General features: G+C 45.5%; 1 long non-coding RNA gene across 1 annotated transcript; it reads left to right on the forward strand.

Annotated features, from left to right (window-relative positions):
• Positions 1–2,079: 2,079 nt before the first annotated feature.
• Positions 2,080–12,939, forward strand: LOC116275431. The gene is made up of 2 exons (XR_004184513.1): positions 2,080–11,751; positions 11,890–12,939. It is a non-coding gene; the product is annotated as an uncharacterized LOC116275431 (long non-coding RNA).
• The last annotated feature ends 6,326 nt before the right edge of the window (positions 12,940–19,265 follow it).

The raw sequence follows: 19,265 nt of genomic DNA on the forward strand, positions 1-19,265 counted from the left end.
CGAGGGGAAATACACACAATATTTTTATTATAGGACTGTTCTTCTTCAAACACAGCCTGCCGGGCTCATGGTTTAAATTATAGTGTGTCTCATGTGAAGTTCTCACATCTGGTTTGACAATCATCTTTTCAAAAATGTAGTCTTTTGTGAGCTTGTGACGCAAAATGATATGGTAAAATGAACACAGGCGACTCACAGTTGCTTAAGTTGCAGTAGTTACAAAACTAAGAGAAGGGAAAAATAAAACTGGACAGAGTGCAATGTCATAAAATCTAATATATAAATGGGAGGCGCATCTAGTGTCTGTCTACCTGTGGTGGGCTGAATGGTGACTCCCCAGAAGGATATGTCCACATCCTGATCCCTGGAACCTCTGAATGTGACTTTCTCGGGAAGGAGAGTCTTTGCCGACATAATCAGGTGAAGGATGTCAAGATGAGAAGACCGTCCTGGATTAGGTAGGTGGGTCCTGAATCCTTCGACAAGTGTCCTTATAAGAGACACTTGGAGGAGAGACAGAGAGAAGAGGAAGCAGGAATGTGGCTACGGAAGTGGAGATTGGAGTGATGTGGCCACAAGCCAAGGAACATCAGAGCCACCAGAAACTGAAAGAGGTGAGGAACGGATTCTTCCTTAGAGCCTCTGCTCTGGGGAGTGTGGCCCTGTGGACACCTGAGTTTCTGATTTCTAGCCTCCAGAACTGTGAGAGAATAGATTTCTGTTGTTTTAAGCCACCCAGTTTATGATGCTCTGTTATGGTAACTACAGAAAACTAGTTATATCTGTCTATTGGTCTATCTATCTACCTACCTATCTACTTACCTACCTAACTGATATGGCTTGGTGGTGTCCCCACCCAAATCTCATCTTGAATTGTAGCTCCCATAATTCCCACCTGTTGTGGGAGGGACCCGGTGGGAGGTAATTCAGTCATGGAGGTGGTTTCCCCCATACCCTTCTCGTGGTAGTGAGTAAGTCTCACAAGATCTGATGGTTTTATGAGGGGAAACCCCTTTTGCTTGGCTCTCATTCTGTCTTGTCCGCCTCCATGTAAGACATGCCTTTCACCTTCTGCCATGATTTTGAGGCCTCCTCAGCCACCTGGAACTGCGAGTCCATTAAACCACTTTTTCTTTCTAAATTGCTCGGTCTTGGGTATAAATTACTCATCTTAATATCATCAATACTTACCTCCTCACTGGGTTGGTTTTTGCCAACCCATTCCTATTTCTTTTATGCATATTTAATTATCCCATGTACTCCAGAACAACTTTACCTATTAACTGAAAAAATGATAAATTGTGACCATTCTGAATTTGAGACAATACCTGCTTCTGTATTCCTCTTTATTATGTATATACATATACACTAAAATATGTGCATATGTATTAAAGGGAATTTTATGTTGTTGGATACCATCTCCGGTGTCTGGGTTAGTGCTCGAGCCTCAAAGAGAAAGGGACTGTATGTCTTAAATTCCTTTATAGTGGTTCTGATGACCATGCTATTTATTGATCACAATTTTCAGGCACATCCTTTCGACTTAAATTAAAAGTAAGTCAGAATATGTGTTAACAAAACCAGGAAACCAGAGATTAACAAAATCAGGAAACCAAAGCCATTCAACAAAACCTGCTTCTGTTGCATTATTCTTTATTTCACTCAATGATATGGGGCCACATCAAGTCCCTTCAGTCAGCTCCCCAGGAGTTACTTGGGCCATGTTTTATATGTCACCTGTCACGAGGTGCTCCCATTCTTAATGTCCCTCCGCCCATCTCCTCGCCACCATCCTTGCTGAGTTGGCATTTCATCCATCAGCCACACAGCTCTGATTAGGTTCTACACCAGGACCCGAAGGGTTTGACTGCCCAGCTCCCCATCCCCACACTGCTGCTAATAGATCCCCACTTTCCTTCTGGAAACTGTCTCCTCCCCAACCCCACTGCTACACACACACACACACACACACAAACACACACACACATGCAGACACCTTCACACACATGCACATGCACCCACACATGTACACCTACATACTCCCCACATACATACCTACACCTCACACATGCACACATACCCCATGCATGCACACATACCAGTGCATGCATACACACACACCCCATGCACACACAAACACACACTTCATGTACGCACTAACACATGTGCACATACCCAGGCACCCATGCCTGTATGCACACTCCCTGAACACACCCCGCACCCCCACCCAGTCCCTCATGCACATACACACACCTCTGCATGTACACGGTGCACACACACAAATACCCCATATGTGTGCACCCACGTGCACACTCCCCATCACCACATTCCACTAATTCTCAGGGTCTCTCAACTACTGGGACCAGCCACTGTGACTGGATAGTGTCCCTGTGGCTCATCCAGCACAAGATTCAGACCTAACTGGGGTTCATCAGAGACCTTCTGGGAGACACCCGTGGATGTGGGGGAAAGAGTGGGCACTATCGTTTTTCTGGGTGTGCTGTAGGCTGAAGGAGTGACAGAAGCCTGGAACTTCCACTGACCATTTTGCCACTGCAAGGAGATAGCCAGGAATAAAATGAATTCAGGAAAGTGGAAAGTGGAGGAGGGGCCACAGGAGAGGGGGAGAGAAAAGAAAAGAAGGGAGTGAGAAAAAGAGAAAGGGAAGGGGAGGGAGAAAGAGAATCATCGTAGTCTATGGGTCTCACAGGGGGTGAAGCAACTGCTTATCTTGAACTTAAGTCTTGGGAACCAATAGAATCCCTCTTTTCTTAGGCTAACTTGAGCTGGAATCCCATAACTTGCAGCACAAATTGACCCCATGGATCTAGTTGCTCTCCTGGTTAAGAGAGCATGCCTAAGGCCCGTGGTTCTTGGTGAGTTCACCTGTTCCCTATCTACAACCTCAGCATTGCCCTTTAAGCCCCTCTATCTTACAATCCAGTCATCCTGAGTGACTTGCACCTTCCTGAATGCAAAAGAGTGTTTCACCCTCAGGCCTCTGTACAATTTTTTGTCATTTATTCCAGAAATATTTACTGAGCACTTATTTTCTAAGCACTGGAGATATAGCAGCAAACAAAACAGAAAAACTTGCTGCCTTCATGAGGTTTGCATTTTAGCAGAGGTGAGGAAACAGGATAGGATAGAAGTAAAATTAAGAAGTAAAATCTGGAGTACGTGCAAACAATCACAGAAGCACCGTGTGACCCAGTAATTCCACTCATAGCTGCACATCCAGGAAAAATGAAAACAGTACATCACAAAAAACCTCGTGTTCACAGGAGCATTATTCATAATGGCCCCAAAGCAGAAACAGCTCCATAGTTCGTGGACGGATTGGATGTGGACTGTGAGCACAGAAAGAGTCGAGAATCATTCCATGTGCTCTCCCTGTCGTCTGAAAGGCCTCACCCTGTCATCAGAGCACCTGCTGGTTATCTGTCCCCAGGATTCACCAGAGGCACATGGATTACGGGGCTGTATTCCTGCTGCTCAGCACCGCAGTTGAACGGAGTAGGATCTCCAAAGCAAGTCTGTGGATCAAATGTACAACTCAAGCATACAGACTTGCCCCCAGGCCATTTTCAGCCTGGTGACATGGCTCAGAGAAACAAACACGGACATCTAAACACCCAGGAGGGCCCTGTTAGGCCTTGGCTGATGGTCTCTTGACTGCTTAACGCACAAGAACCCTGCAAAGCCTTCTCCCCACATCTCTTCAAGAGCCTCTGTGGCTACTTCTCCCTCTCTTTCTCAGTGCCCTTCCAGTTCCCCATGATTCTTCCTTTGTTCCCACCCGCTAACCTCTCCTCCCTCTTCCCTCTGCCAACCTACCCATCTCACCTGGATTAGGCCTGCCCTTCTGCATCTGACGTGCTCCAATCCCTCTGTTAGTCAGTGAAATGGAACTGAACAGCTAACCTGCCTGAGCAAAGTGTCCTTTCTATTTAAAAGGTGAAGAGGGAAGCAATTATAAATAACTGTGTTGCAATAATTTCCTTTTTTTGAATTTTACTTTAAGTTCCGGGATACACGTTGTGCAGAATGTGCACATTTGTTACATAGGCATACATGTGCCATGGGGGTTTGCTGCACCTATCAACCCATCGTCTAGGTTTTAAGCCATCTCGGCAAAACAATTTCCTTTTATTCTTGTCACACATAAATGAATACTATTCCACGGTTCTTAATCTGGGATATGGAAAAACTTGTTTGATGTTGCTGTGTGTTTGCACATGCTGTTTTTTATGCTTGGAAATCTCTGCTCTTTCCTTCTCCTGCAGTGAAACTCCTTGTCCAGATCCCTTTCCTGGTGTCCATTCCTCAGCAAGGGAGAGCTGGAGGCAATGCAGCGAGGAATGGCGTGACTGCAGAACAAGCCCGGGTCGGCATCTCAATCTCATTTCTCATGAGCAGGGACAGCTTGAACCAGCTGCTTATACTTGTGCAGCCTTCTTTCACCATCTTTAGAGTTGTCAGGAGCTGATGGTGTAACGTGACTCATCCCTCCCTGGCTGTAAGGGACAGTAGCGTACCTGAGGATGGGCTGGGATTGCTGAGATGTAGGGCTGGAGCCGGGGCAGGGGGCCTCCAGCTAAGAGAGGCCTCCTGAGCTTACCTCATTCGATCTCAGGGCTATTCTCATTTTCCGGATGAGCAGTGACGTGAACAATATTTCGAAGCATCGAAGAAATTGATGTACAGTGTCTGGCACAGAGTGAGTGCTCAGTGACTGTGGGTGCCCTCGCGTCCAGCTCGTCTCTGCTCGGAGCATGCCTTTTTCACGGCACTTACGAGAATGTGTCGTCGTCGCTGTCTGCTGCTTGTTTGTCCCCGCCACACGCTAAGTCCTTTAGGCCCAGGGGCTGTGTTACGTTCATCTCCACAACTCCAGGCCTTGCACAACGCCTCCTGCCTAGTAGGTCCTCAGTATTTGCTGAATGAATAGATGATGATTTCACGGAGGAATCACTCCCTAAAGTTTCCAGCCACAGGCTGAGGAAACTCAGGATGAAAACATGTCTCTTGCCCAATCTTCACCACACTTTTTAGTGGCGGTCACTGCACTGGGTGTTTTCTTTAAGAAGGATGAGCTCATGCCAAGGACAAGGGCGTGGGGTCTGTGCCGGGCACTTCCCAGTTCCGCATTCTGGGTGTGGAGAAGAGGGAGGATGCCCACAGACAGGGAGGGAACCAAATGCACGAAAGGAGGGGAAGAGGGGAGGTGTTGGCTCCTGGTGGGCCTGGCATATGGCTGTGCTCTGCGTTTTCTTCTGGTCCTGTGTGTGGGGCTGAAGCTTCAGCTGCCACCAGACGTCCCTGCCGCATCCCTCTTTAGAGTCCTGACCTCACTCTCAAGACTCACCTGATGCTCTCCATGAAAACAAAACACGTGTAGTGTCCCCAGAAAGCTCCACGGGGGAGGAAGTGCCACTGAGAAATGAGCACCAATCCCAGGTGAAAGTTGTGAGCTGACAGGCCCATATCAGGCTGCCGTGGATGACCTTGGATGCCCTTGAGATGTCCTTAAAGGAGGCAACATTCACTTTTTCGCAGTGTGTGTGTGGCAGACCACATGCAAGATTTTGGGCTTACCCAGTTGTGACTATTACTGTGTCCTCGGGTTTCATCTTGGGGAAGGGAGTTGGACCAGTTCTTCCTCCTGGAGGCTGATTTCCTAAAGTGCAAAACTGGGCCTGTCTGTTGAGGCCCAAGTGTTCCAGAAAAGACCTCTGACAGATACATGGAAACGGAATTTAGTTGCTAGTTAAGAGCTTTCATGGGAGCAAAGCTATTGGCTGTGGGTTTCTTAATTGTCAGGTACACATTAGGGCAGTGGTCCCTAAACTTTTTGGCATTGGGGACTCGTTTTGTGGAAGACAGTTTCCACAGATTGGTTTCAGGATTAGACTGTTCCATCTCAGATCATCAGGCTTTAGATTCTCATAAGGAGCATGTAACCTGGATCCCTCCCATGCACAGTTCACAATAGTCTTTGAGCTCCTATGAGAATCTAATGCTGCTACTGATCTGACGGGAGCTCAGGCGTTAATGCTTGTCCACTGCCCACCTCCTGCTGTGTGGCCTGGTTCTTAACAGGGAATGGACTGCTACCAGCCTTCAGCCCAGGGGTTGGGGACCCCTGCATTAGGGGACAGAACAACACTTTGCAGAAGGAGAAAACGGGTCTTCTTCCTGTTCCTCCTTTTTCTGTACTCTGCCCTCTCTCACTTGTGGACACTTCAGGGACATAGAAGAGGGGGTGCAACACTGCATCTGGCTCCTCCAAGTGTGGTCTAAGACCTGCCACCTCTGCATCTCCTGGGAGCTTGTCAGAAATGCTGAGGCTCAGGCCTCAGCCCAGACCCACAGGATTAGAATCTGCATCTTGACAAGACTCCCCTGGTGACCTGAATGCACGTTCCAGTTTGAGAACATTGATCTCATCATGGAGATAGGTGATTTGTGACTCAACAGCCGTCACTTGGATTCTAGACCCCAAAATCCATAACACACTAACTGTGTGACTGGGCAGGTTACCTAAGGCTCTTCGAGTCTCCGAATCCTCATCTGTAGAATGGCAGAGAAGTGCCCACTCTATTATAGAGTTGTTGATGGGATTAAATGAGTGAATGGATATAAAGCTCTTGGCACCCAGTGCTGGGAAGGGCAGTTATGGAGATGATAATCATTCCCCTTTGCCCCCTTCCCAATCCTGGCACCCAGGACCCAGGCCAGTGCTCTTAGCAGGAGGGAAGCAAGAGCACTGGCTTGACCCATTGGTGCTCAGGACGGGTAACACTAAACAGTCCTTCCAATCAGCTTCACATTTCAAGTGCCTCACCGAGGATGTTGATAGCAATGGGTACAGCTGAGTAACAGTTTACTTGCACTATTTCATTAGATATTTTTATTAGTGCTGTTATTTCCATGGTTTTGAAGGAATCCATGAGTTTTCAACTTGTAAATGCAACACATTTTAAAATAGCAGTCTTTAAAAGTTATGATTGTAAGTTTTAGGCCCTCTGAATTAATGTCTTGTCCTGTGTATCTGGGCATGAAGCCACAGATACCACACAGACTGTACCTAGTGCTGAGTGGAGCCTATGTGGCAGGGCTGCAGGGTTCAGCTGGAAGTACCCACTGGGGCAAAGCTAGTGTTGGAAGGATCCTGGCCTGGCAGCAGAACAGGCATCAACGTTGTAAGACTGCATGGAGAAGGGGCGGCTGGATCACCTGGAGCCCAGGGACAAACTTGGCACATGTTTCCCTTTTGATTGATTTTACATATTGAAGTCTGCTCTCATGGGTCTCTTTGCTTTGAAGATAATTTTCTCTCTTTTCTGCTAAGGTCCTGAATGTTTCTGGCACATGACTTGGACCTCATGGTGAACTCATTGCTTTGCCACGAGGAACTAGGAGCTTTTCAGCACGGACATGCTTTCCAATGAGCAGTCTCAACCCAGTCCCCTTGGCACACCCACTTCGCTTAGACAGTGGGACCTCAATAAAAATGTGTTTGAAAGGACACTGTGCCATCATTATTGGTTTAATCAATCATTGGTCAGGGCCAATGGGGAGAAGGGAGCAATGATGAGGAGTGTGAATGAGGGATATCTAACAAAGCAGGTAGGAAGTCAATCAATGTAGGTGAAATGGACAGGAAAGGTTTTTTTTTTGCCCTTAAGCCTCTTCATGTTTATCTTGGAAGTGAAGAATTCTAAGACTACTCCATGAATTGTCATTGTAGTAGCTACTCAATTATTCTTAGATAAAACCAATGGTCCTAAATCTCAGATACCTGTTAGGAATAATGTTAGAAAAGTCAAGATGAAATCTTTCTGTGCTTTTGAGCATCACACTTGGTTTTGATCCAGGCAGCCAAACCACCTGTCCTGTGGTATGGCCACTCTGTCAGTTGGTGACTTCTTGCTCAAGGGAGCCCTGGGAGCTGATAACTCTTGGTTGGGGAATGTTTCCCTAGCTTCTTACCAATTCAGTCTTTCATAGACTCATTATTCTTGCTTTTGTGGGTGGCCATACAAATCACGTGCTGTGGGGAAGTCACTTCAATCACTTCACTGTCTACAGGATTCCCTGGAAGCTTGAAGCAATTTTTCAGATAATTAAATCCACAAAATACTTTGTTTTTTCATCAATGATTAGGATATCTCAAGTGAGTCAAAACTGTATTGCGATTGCCTCAATTCTCCATTTTCCTGGTCATATATCAAAAGACACTTTCTGCTTCCTGTATGTGGGGCTTAGTGTCCACATCGTAATTCACCAGAGACTCTCTGGAGAGCTTGGCTTGGTCTCATGTATCCTAGTACCAGCTTGCCACTGGTCTAAGTTAGAAAACATCCAGATTTGGGGCTCACAGAAATGCCCAATTTTATACTTTTTTTTGTTTAAATGGAGAGGCGTCTCTAACTGGGTGAGAGAGGATTTGGAAAAATGGCCAGCAGAGAACAATAACAATAGTGACTAACATTTATTGAGTACACACTATGTGTTTACTGTGTGAAATAATTTTCATCTAAACCTTTTGGCAACCTAAGGTTGACGGCATGGAAGCTTTGAGAGTGTAAGTTTCTTGTCCAGAATTTTATAACTAGAAAGTGACAGAGCCTGGCTTCCAACCTATACCCATGGACACCAGAGTGTCTATATGTGTCTTTCCAATGAGCGATGGTTCACACTCATTGGAAACATGAGTGCCTTTGGAACATACAGTCAATATGATGCTGAAAACAGTAACAGAAAGAGTGCAGGTGCTGAATCCGTGTTCCTTTTCATGCTGGAAAGAAAGATGGTGAGAAGCTGGCATGTCTTCCACACAATTCCATTCCATCAGCTGGTCTCCAAATTCCCACTCCTCTCGGTTCCCCACTTCTCTTTGTCTCTTTCCAGAAGGAAACAAACTCCTTCTCACTGAAAATTCACAAACTTTACAAATTTCGATAGACTAGCTGTGGCTTCTTTTTAAAATACTCATAGGGAGCTGGGTCCTGGAGAGCTCTAAAGCCCTCTAATTTTGCTCACAGACTGAAGAAGGGAAACTCAAGTCACTGGAGACAAAGGGGCAAAGGCATGGGTTTGGCAGCAGAGGGAAAGAAATGGTCTGTGACCAGGGCTTCAGCTGTCTGTGTTGGCTCTGAATGACAGTATGCTCTTGCTCCAAAGACTTTAATTGGCTGATAGAGTGATTGCTTTGGCCAAAGGTCCAATTAATACCCAAGATTTGAGGATTGGTTTTCCAACCCCAGTTGGATGACTTTCCTGGCAAGCAAAGGTTACCACTGTAAATTCAATTCGCTTCCTTAACTGTGCACCCACTCTATAATGTAAGGATATCACTCTGTCTGGTTAATTCCAGACAAGACTTTGTGAGCAGATGGGGAATTTGGATTTTCAAATTCGCAAAAAAAAAAGCATAAGTGAGTGTGAGTTTTGTGTAGTTACCTCGATGCTCCACCTTGTGGAAAATGTGCTAAATCCCAATATAGTAGGAGGGAGGACTGCAAATGTGAAACAGAGTGGTTGGCCCAGGGATTTATGCTTGCTGAGAATGTTCTCATCAATAGCTTGCTGTGATTGGCTACGGACCTATTGAAATCACCATTAAACTAGAAAACGAAGTTATTCGGCCCTTGTGTGGAAAGTGTCTCAGACAGTAATGCAGAGGCCATAGTCTGAAGGCGGCACTCGTACTACAGAGCAACGGTAGGAGCTCCAGTTTCAGATCATGGTTCTGAAATTTACTAGTTGTGTGCACTTAAGTTGCTTAGTCTAATTCATAAAGCAGGGATGATAATTCCTCTTTACAGCTTTGTTGCAAGGATTGCATTAAAGAAAATACGTAAAAGCATAAGGGCATTCGATTAATGTTACAAGAACCCTTCCCTCAACCCCAAGGGCGGCTGTAGCTGTTTCGCCTGACACTTCATGTGTGTCAGTCACAGTGCTGTGTCCGACACACATGTGGAGAATCACACACGGGATAGTGCTCCTCCCCACAGCAGCTGTATCATGACAGACAGCTCGTGAGCATGCAGTTTCTTCCTGCCCTGGTCAGCAGCCCAGCAGACAAGCTGTCTCAGAGCCTGGATTTCAGCATGTTGCACTCACCCCAAATATCCCGCAGGCTGCCTATTCCCTTCTGCTGCCCTTCACAAGGCTTCACTTTGCCCTCCAACCAACCCTTTTTATCTCTTGTTTACCAGATGGAATGAAGACTGTTTGTTAAAACACCCTGCCCCTCTGTGTACTTGGACCTGATTTTGAAAGTACAAGTCACTTTATTTGGGCTGGAGGAAAAAGCACTAAACCAGATGTTGAGGTGACCGGGATTCCTGGAAGATGTTCTTCTCTCCGACGAGACGCGTGATGCATGAAGTAGGAGCCCCTGGCAAGGAGCCCAGGCTGCCATGGCCTCGCTCGCTCATGCTTCCCGGCATGGCCCCGAGGCTAGCTGTCTCTGTACTGCCTGAGCATCGTCCCCTGGTGTGTCACCAGACTACTCACTATCTGTGCTTGCACCTGCGGGTAGGCAGTTCAGTCGCCGCAGGCCGAAGCTCCCTGTCACAGGAATCCATCAACACTGGAGTTCACCAAATGGCCCAGTCCAGGTCTGTGTCATACTGTTTTGCAAAAGCAAGAAAACTCATTCAGGGCTTGTTACTTTTATCCCTGACTTCCTAAGTGAGCAGCGTAGCCAGAGAGCTACCTCCTCTGACATCCTTTAAGAGCCATGACCACTCCTGCCCTTGCTTTGTGATAGGCACTCCTGGACACTGAAGCGCTGCTGTTGTGCACTGCTGTGCATCCTGTCCGAGGATGAGTGCTCCAGTCCGTGCTCCCTCCTCCCGTGACTGGCTCATTAGCCAGAGCAAACTGTGGCCTTGAAGGAGCGGAAGGAGCATTTGACTCTTCCCAGCTGTCAGTCTTTGGAAAATTAAGCGAAGTGGAATGACAGGCATTTATTCATTTAACTGGCAGTTATTTATTGAGCATCTATTATGTGGCAGGCACCGTGGTGACACTGAGGAGAGAAGGGTGAACAAGGACAGTCCTGAGCTCAAGCACGCTACTGGTGGGTGGTAGTGGGGGCAGACGAGGAAGGGGCACCCATGACATGGCATGCAATGCAGCACCTCCAGGACAAGGCTCGGGTGCCAGCAGCAGCTCCCTGGGCCTTGGGGGACATTCTAAGAGGAAGCGGTGGCTCAGTGTAGACCTGAAGGACGAGAGGTCGCCAGTCATGTGTGGAGTGGGTTGGTGGAGATGTGCAGAGTGCAAGGAGGTCTGGAGGTGAGACCTCCAGGCAGAATGGAGGGAGGTGTGTCCCTTAGCATGTGGGCTCTAAGGAGCCTGGGAGATCTTAGGGGTTCCCCGGAGGCTGACTGAAGGCTGCCCAGGGAGTCTGGCTGGTAAGGGCCTCCAAGGTCAGGTTTGGGTGCAGGAGTAGCCATTTCTAGCTCTGGTTGAGGTGCTCTTCCCTGTCAGTGCCCCCAAATCCTTCAGCAGAGTCTGATACGATATTCTAGACTGGCATTGTTTCTGGTGCAGTCCCCGTCTCATTCTTCAGGAAGCATGGTCATGGCAATACCTGGAGTCTCCACTGCAAGACCAGAGTGATGGAGGCGGCAGAGCTCCTCAGCAGACCAGGAGTCTCCAGAGGCACTGCGGAATGTCTAAGAAGCAACCTCATTGTATTCCCAAGACCCGGGAATCCAGGTCTCACAGGTATGATGATACAATCTATAGCCAGGACATCTCTTCATGTGTAGGTAAGAAGGGCATGGGGTAAGTTCATCTGGTGTTTCTAGGCATTCTTGCTTTTCTATATGCCACTGACGCCTTTCACCTTCATCCGATTTTCAGTGAATACTAGGGTGAGCAGCTATCCCCGTCTTCCCAGGATTGAGGGGCTTCTCCAGATGCTGCACTTCCAGTGCTAAAAATGAGAAACTGAAATGAATTAGTCACCCAAGGAACGTTGACCCTGTGCTATATGATCACATTTACTCTTTAAAGCAATGCTTTGAGGTAGGTAATATTATTTCCATTTTAAATAATTTATAAATAAGAGATAAACTGTGTTTCCCGAGGCCATTATCCAGTAAGTGATAGTGACTGGGTTTAGGTTATATTGTCTGGTTTAAAGCCAGCATATTTGTTATCTGCATAATAAGTTACTCCAAAGCTTGGGCTTAAACCAACAACAAAAGTTTATTAATTCATAGTTTCTGTGGATCAGAAATTGAGGAGCAGTTTAGCTGGGTGGTTCTGGCTCAGGATCTCTCATGATATTGTCATCATAGCATTGGGGGCTGTCGTCATCTGAAGGCTTGACTGGGGCTGGAGGACCTGACTTCAGGATGGTGTACTCACATGGCTGCAGGCAGGGTACTACACAAGAGACAGGCTACCATAGTCACAGTGTATCTGATGCTTCCACAGCTACCCCTTAGGACTCTATCTAAGTCCTAGAATTGGGACCAGACATGGGGATTAAAGGGATTCCGTAGGATGAGATTGACTAAAAACATATACACGTGAACAGGCATACACAGGAATATTCATTATATGTGTAAATACCATCACTTGTATTCAGGCACATCTTGTTTTATTGCAGCTTTATTGCACCTTACAGATACTGCATTTTTTTTTTTAACGAATTGAAGGCTTGGCACAACCCAGTGTTGAGCAAGTCTATCAGCACTGCTTTTCCAACAGCGTGTGCTCACTTTGCGCCTCTGTGTCACATTTTGGTAATTCTTACAATATTTTGAACGTTTTTATGACTATTCTATCTGTTGTGGTGATCTGTGATCTTTGATATTACTACTGTCATTGTTTTGGGGCTTCATGAACCATGCCCATATAAGATGGCAAATTTAATTGACAAATGTCGTGTGTGTTCTGTCTGCTCCACTGGCCAGTGGCTCCTCCATTTCTCTCCCTCTCTTTAAGCCTCCCTATCCCCAGGGCACAATAATACTGAAATTAGGCCAATCATGAAGCCTACAATGGTCGCTAAGTGTTCCAGTGAAAGGAAAAGTTGCATGTCTCTAATTTTACATTAAAAGCTAGAAATTAAGAGTGTGAGGAAGGCGTGTTGAAAGCCCAGACAGGTTGAAAGCTAGCTAGGCCTCTGGTGCCAAACAAGCCAAGTTGTGAATTCAAGGAAAAAGTTCTTGAAAAATTAAAAGTCCAACTCTAGTGAACACATGAATGACCAGAAAACGAAAAAGCCTTAGTGCTGATGGGGAGAAAGTTTGAGTGGTCTGAATAGAAGATCAAACCAGCTACCACATTCCCATAAGCCAAAACCTCATCCAGAGGAAGGCCCCAACTCTCTTCAATTCTATTGAGTAAGGCTGTTCTTGTGTTGCTGTAAAGAAATAACTGAGGCTGGATGATTTCTAAAGAAAGGAGGTCTAATTGGCTCCTGGTTCTGCAGGCTGTATAAGAAGTGTAGTGCTGACATTTGCTTCTGGTGAGGGCCTCAGTGAGCTCTTGATTATGGCAGAAGGTAAATGGGAAGCAGGGACATCACATAGTGAGAATGGGAGCAAGAGAGGGAGTGGGGGCTGCCGCACACTTTTAAACAACCAGATCTCACCAGAACTCACTCACTACCACGAGGACAGCACCAAGACATGAGGGATTCACCCGCCACGACCCCATCACCGCCCACCAGGCCCCACCTCCAACACTGGGAATCATACATTAACATGATATTTTAAGGGGACAAACATCCAAACTATATCATCTGTGAAGGCTGACAGAGCTGAGGAAGCTACAAAAGAAAGGTCTGAAGCTATCAGAGATTGGATCGTGAGGTTTAAGGAAAGAAGCCATCTTCACAACATAAAAGTGCAAGGTGAAGCAGCACGTGCTGATGGAGAAGCTCCAGCAAATTGTCCAGAAGATCTAGCTCAGATCACTGGTGAAGGTGGCTACGCTAAACAATAGATTTCCAAGGTGGATAAATCAGCCTCGCATTGGAAAAAGATGTCATCTAGGACTTTCGTAGCTAGAGAAGAGAAGTCAATGCCTGGCTTCCAAGCTTCCAGGGGCAGGCTGACTCTTTCGTTAGGGGTGAATGCAGCTGGTGACTTTAAGTTGAAGTCAATGCTCCTTTACCATTCCTAAAATGCTAGAGTCCCTGTGAATGATGCTCAGTCTACTCTGTGCTCTATCAGTGAAACATCAAAGTCTGGGTGACGGCACATCTGTTTACAGCATGGTTCACTGAATATTTTAAGCCATTTGTTGAGACCTACTGCCCAGATTTAAAAAAAAAAAAAAAAAGATTCCTTTCAAAATATTACTGTTCACTAACAATGCACCTAGTCACCCAAGAGCTCTGATGAAGATGGAGACGAATGTTATTTTCATGCCTGCTAATACAACATCCATTCTGCAACCTGTGGATCAAGGACTAATTTTGACTTTCAAGTCTTATTATTTAAGAAATACACTTTCTAAGGCTATAGTTGCCCTAGACAGTGATTCCTCTGATGGATCTGGGCAAAGTTAATTGAAAACCTCTGGAAGGGATTTATCATTCTAGATGCCATGAAGAACATTTGTGACTCCTGGAAGGATGTTCAGATATCAACGTAACAGAAGTTTGGAGGAAGTTGATTCCAGCCCTCATGGATGACTTAGAGGGGTTCAAGGCTTCAGTGGAGAAAGTCACTGTAAATGTGATAAAATTAGCAAGAGCACTAGACTTAGAAGTGAAGGCTGAAGATGTGACTGAACTGCTGCCATCTCATGATAAAGCTGAAATGGATGAGGGGCTGCTTCTATGGATGAACAAAGAAAGCAGTTTCTTGAGGTGGAACCTCCTCCTGCTGAAGATGCTGTGAACATTGTTGAAATGACAGCAAAGGATTTAGAGTATTGCATGAACTTGCTTGATAAAGTAGTAGCAGGCTTTGAGAAGATTGATTCCAGTTTTGCAAGTTCTGCTTTGGGTAAATGCTATCAAACAGCATTGCAGGCTACAGAGAAATCTTTTGTGAAAGGAAAAGTCATAGATGCATCAAACTTCATTGTCCTAAAGAAATAGCCACAGCCACCCCAACCTTCAGCCACCACCACTCTGATCAGTTAGCAGCCATTAACAGTGAGGCCAGAGCTACACACAAAAGGGTGATGACTTGCTGATTGTTAGCATTTTTAAAGCAATAAGTACTTTTTAATTAAGATATGTATATTGCTCCTTTAGACATAATGCTATTGTATACTTAATACACTACTGTATAGTGTGAACATGATTTTATATGCACTAGGAAACCAAAAATTTGTGTCATTCCCTTTTTTTGCAGTAGTCTGAAACTGAACCCACAATATCTCAAAGGTATGCCCGTGCTCAAGTAAGTGTGCTTTTAAAATAATCACCATTGGCTGGGTGTGGTGGCTCAAGCCAGTAATCCTTAGCACTTTCGGAGGCTGAGGGGGGTGGATCACCTGAGGTCAGGAGTTCGAGACCAGCCTGGCCAACGTGGGGAAACCCCATCTCTACTAAAAATACAAAAAATTAGCCGGGCGCAGTAGTGGGTGCCTATAATCCCAGCTACTCCAGAAACTGAGGCAGGAGAATTGCTTGAACCTGGGAGGCGGAAGTTGCAGTGAGCCAAGATGGTGCCATTGCACTCCAGTCTGGGTGACAGAGCAAGACTCTGTCTCAAAAAAAAAGAAAAAATAAATCACTATCTTGGTAGTCTACATACTTGTCCTAAGGAAGTTTCCATCACAACAAATATTTTTGTTTGGATATTAATTATGGATAATAGTTTATTCCTGATTTTCCAAACTTTATATAATATCAACTAATACATCATTTTATAATCACAAAAACGTTTTGTTCCAAGTTTTATAATATAAACACATGTATTAATTTTATAACCAGATGAAAGTTCTTTTAAAAGACATTTTGATATACACATATTAACATATATATGATGGATACTGCTTGGATTTCTACTTAGGACTTTATAAAAAAGGCAGCCTGTCTGTTCAGATGGTTCAGAAGGCAAAATATATACTGTTACTAACAGATACAATCACATACAGAATTATATATTCCATTATAAGTGCAAATACGTACGCCATTTCCTGGAATTCAAATTGCTGGGAGGGTAGGGAAGGGAGGGAGATTGGGAAACCAGAGATGCCAACAATGAGACATTGGAGAGAAGATGAATGGGAAAGACTTGGAGTGAATGTGACCCAGTCCCAGCACAGCATTGCTGGGTGGTCCGTGTTAATTTGAAGGAGCTGGAATTGGACAGTCACAACTACTCTTTCTGAACCTTAGTTACTTCATTTGTAAAGCAGGGGAAGATAGTGACACTTGCGCTTTCAACTCCATCGAGCTGCCGTAAAAAAGAAATGAGAAACTGCATGTGAAAATACTTGGAAAAGTGTAAAGTCCTAACCCGGAGGAAGGTGCTCCCACCACCATCATTAGAGCTGTTATCTCTGGAAGCGAACCAAGACCTCCTAGGGGCAGGGCCGCTGCTCCCAGAACCACGCACTACTACTGCTTTGCAGCCCTGGGAGCCCTTCTTTGAACAGTAACAGCTACACGTCTTGCTCCAGATGTCAGACACCTTAGCCACGGTATTTTCTTAAGCTCTGCTTCCATGTGCGGCCTGGAAGTTCATCGTTCTGTGGGTGGAAACGAGGCTGTTGGCAGGGCTCTTGGCTTGTGTCTTCTTGCCTGTGCCTGGGTGTGAGGTCAGGTGGGGTGGGTGTGCACAAGGCCTGCCACCTGGTGTTGGTGTGTACACAGGGCTGGCGTCAGGCCACGGAGCTCCTAAGGAAGCAAGTGGTCCCAAATGGTCCCAAAGGCAGTCAATGGAACATGCGAGTCAACCCTAACACTTTTTTTCACATTCCTTGCCACATCAGCAACGCCGGAAATGGGAGAATTGCATTTCTTTGACTACTATTTCTTTTTTATTCATTTTCTTGTAAAATTATCCCCAACCTGTCTGAAGAGTCTGCCAGCCATTCACGTGTCTATACGAGGCAGTTTTATGGGGATGGCATGAGCAAATTCCCCACTAAGACTTTCAGCTCTGTGTGAAAAATGAGTTGCTGCTTAATGAAGCACAGCTGAGAACCTCCAGCTGCCTTGCAATGACTCCCCAATTTTATATCTCGACACCAGACTTCTCCTCTGCAGTCCAAAGAGTGGTGTGCTGGTCAATGTTTAACAACCAGTTCTCCAAAGGGAAGAAATAATACACCATGAATTGTCGCATTTGCCAATTTCCAGGTGCAAATATTCTCACTGTGGCTGACATCAAGCTACTGACATGGTACGACCGAACACGGAATCGGAAGAGATGCAAACCAGTGTGAGCGGCTCTAGTGCACCACTGGATCCTTTATCTGTCCACCTGGAGGCAAAATAAGCCCCTCAAAATCAGTATGTGCAAAGCTGAACTAATCTCTCTCTGCCCCACACTCAAATTTGTCCTCTTCCGGGGTTTTCTATCTGAGTGAGTGGCACCACAATGAAACTGGTTTTGCAAACCAGGCCCCAGACATCAGTTGTAGTCCTCACCATCATCACAAGGTCTGTTGATTTTACTTCCTAACTACTCACGATCTGCCCACTTGCCCCTAGACTACGTTATCATTCTTCATCACCTGGATTATTGCAACAAGCTCCTGGGTGATTTCCCTGTGTCCATTATTGCACACACATGCACCCAACCCGTTTTCCTAGTATTAGCCAGAGTGATCTTTGAAAAATGCAAGTATGATAACGTCACTACCTTGCTTGTTAAACCCTTGAATAGCTTCCCATAGGTCTTAGGATGATAATCAAAATCCTTAGAATAACCTGAAAAAACATGAATAATGCCTGCCACTTTAACCTAATCCTGCACTGTTCTGGACACACACCCCTTGCTCCTCTGTCCTACAACACTGGCTGTCGTTCTGTTCCTTAGACATACCAAGCCCTTTACCATTCAGCCTTTTCCACAATTTTTTCTCTTTGTTCGAGATGGAGTCTCACTCTGTTGCCCAGACTGGGGTGCAGTGGTGTGATCTTGGCTCATTGCAACCTCTGCTTCCTGGGTTCAAGCGATTCTCCTGCCTCAGCCTCCTGAGTAGCTGGGATTACAGGCACCTACCACCATGCCTGGCTAATTTTTATATTTTTAGTAGAATCATGGTTTCACTATGTTGGCTAGGCTGATCTTGAATGCCTGACCTCAGGTGATCCACCCGCCTTGGCCTCCCAAACTGCTGGGATTACAGGCGTGAGACCCCAGGCCCGACTGTGCACAAAATTTTCTATGCTGGAAAAGTTTGATCTAACTAACTCTTTCTTATTCTTCAATCTCAGCTAAAATTTTCTTAGAAAGCCCATCCCAATTGAAGACATCACTCTATTCTTATCTTCTATAACAACCTGTTCTTGGCTTCCACCCCCAACAGCAGTGTATGAAATTCCCAGTTGCTTCACGTCCCAGCCAACATTTGGTACTATCAAACTTCAGAGTTTCTGACATCCTAATGTAATGGTATGTTATTATGATTTTAGTTTGCATGTATTGGATTACTAATAAATTTGGGCATCTAAAAATAAGTTTATTGGCCATTTGAATTTCCTTTTGCATGAAATGCCTGTTTGAATTGGTTGCCATTTTTCTATTGAGTTGTCATATTCTTATTCTTTATTAGTAAGATCCCTTGTATTAGTCTGTTTTCACACTGCTGATAAAGACATACCTGAGACTGGCCAGTTTACAAGGGAAAGAGGTTTAGTGGAGAACTCACAGTTCCACATGACTGGGGAAGCCTCATAATCACGGCAGAAGGTGAATGGTACGTCTCACATGGTGGCAGACAAGAGAAGAGCTTGTGCAGGAAAACTCCCCTTTATAATAACCATCAGATCTCGTGAGACTTACTGTCACAAAAACAGCAGGGAAAGACCCGGCCCCATGATTCAATTACCTTTCACTGAGTCCCTCCCACACACGTGGGAATTCAAGATGAGATTTGGGTGGAACACAGCCAAACCATATCATCCCTGTACATATCATCGATATGAGACTTTGTGGGTTATATGTGTTACAAGTATCTTCTTTCACTCTTTGCCTTGTTTTCTCATTTTCTCCAGTATGTTTTCTGGTGAAAGTATGTTTTTAATTTTAGGATTGCCGAATACCTTACAAGCAGAAATTCTTGTGATTGTAAGAATTTCTGCTTGTAAG

Source organism: Papio anubis, chromosome 6 (assembly GCF_008728515.1).
Source record: "Papio anubis isolate 15944 chromosome 6, Panubis1.0, whole genome shotgun sequence".
Taxonomy (NCBI): domain Eukaryota; kingdom Metazoa; phylum Chordata; class Mammalia; order Primates; family Cercopithecidae; genus Papio; species Papio anubis.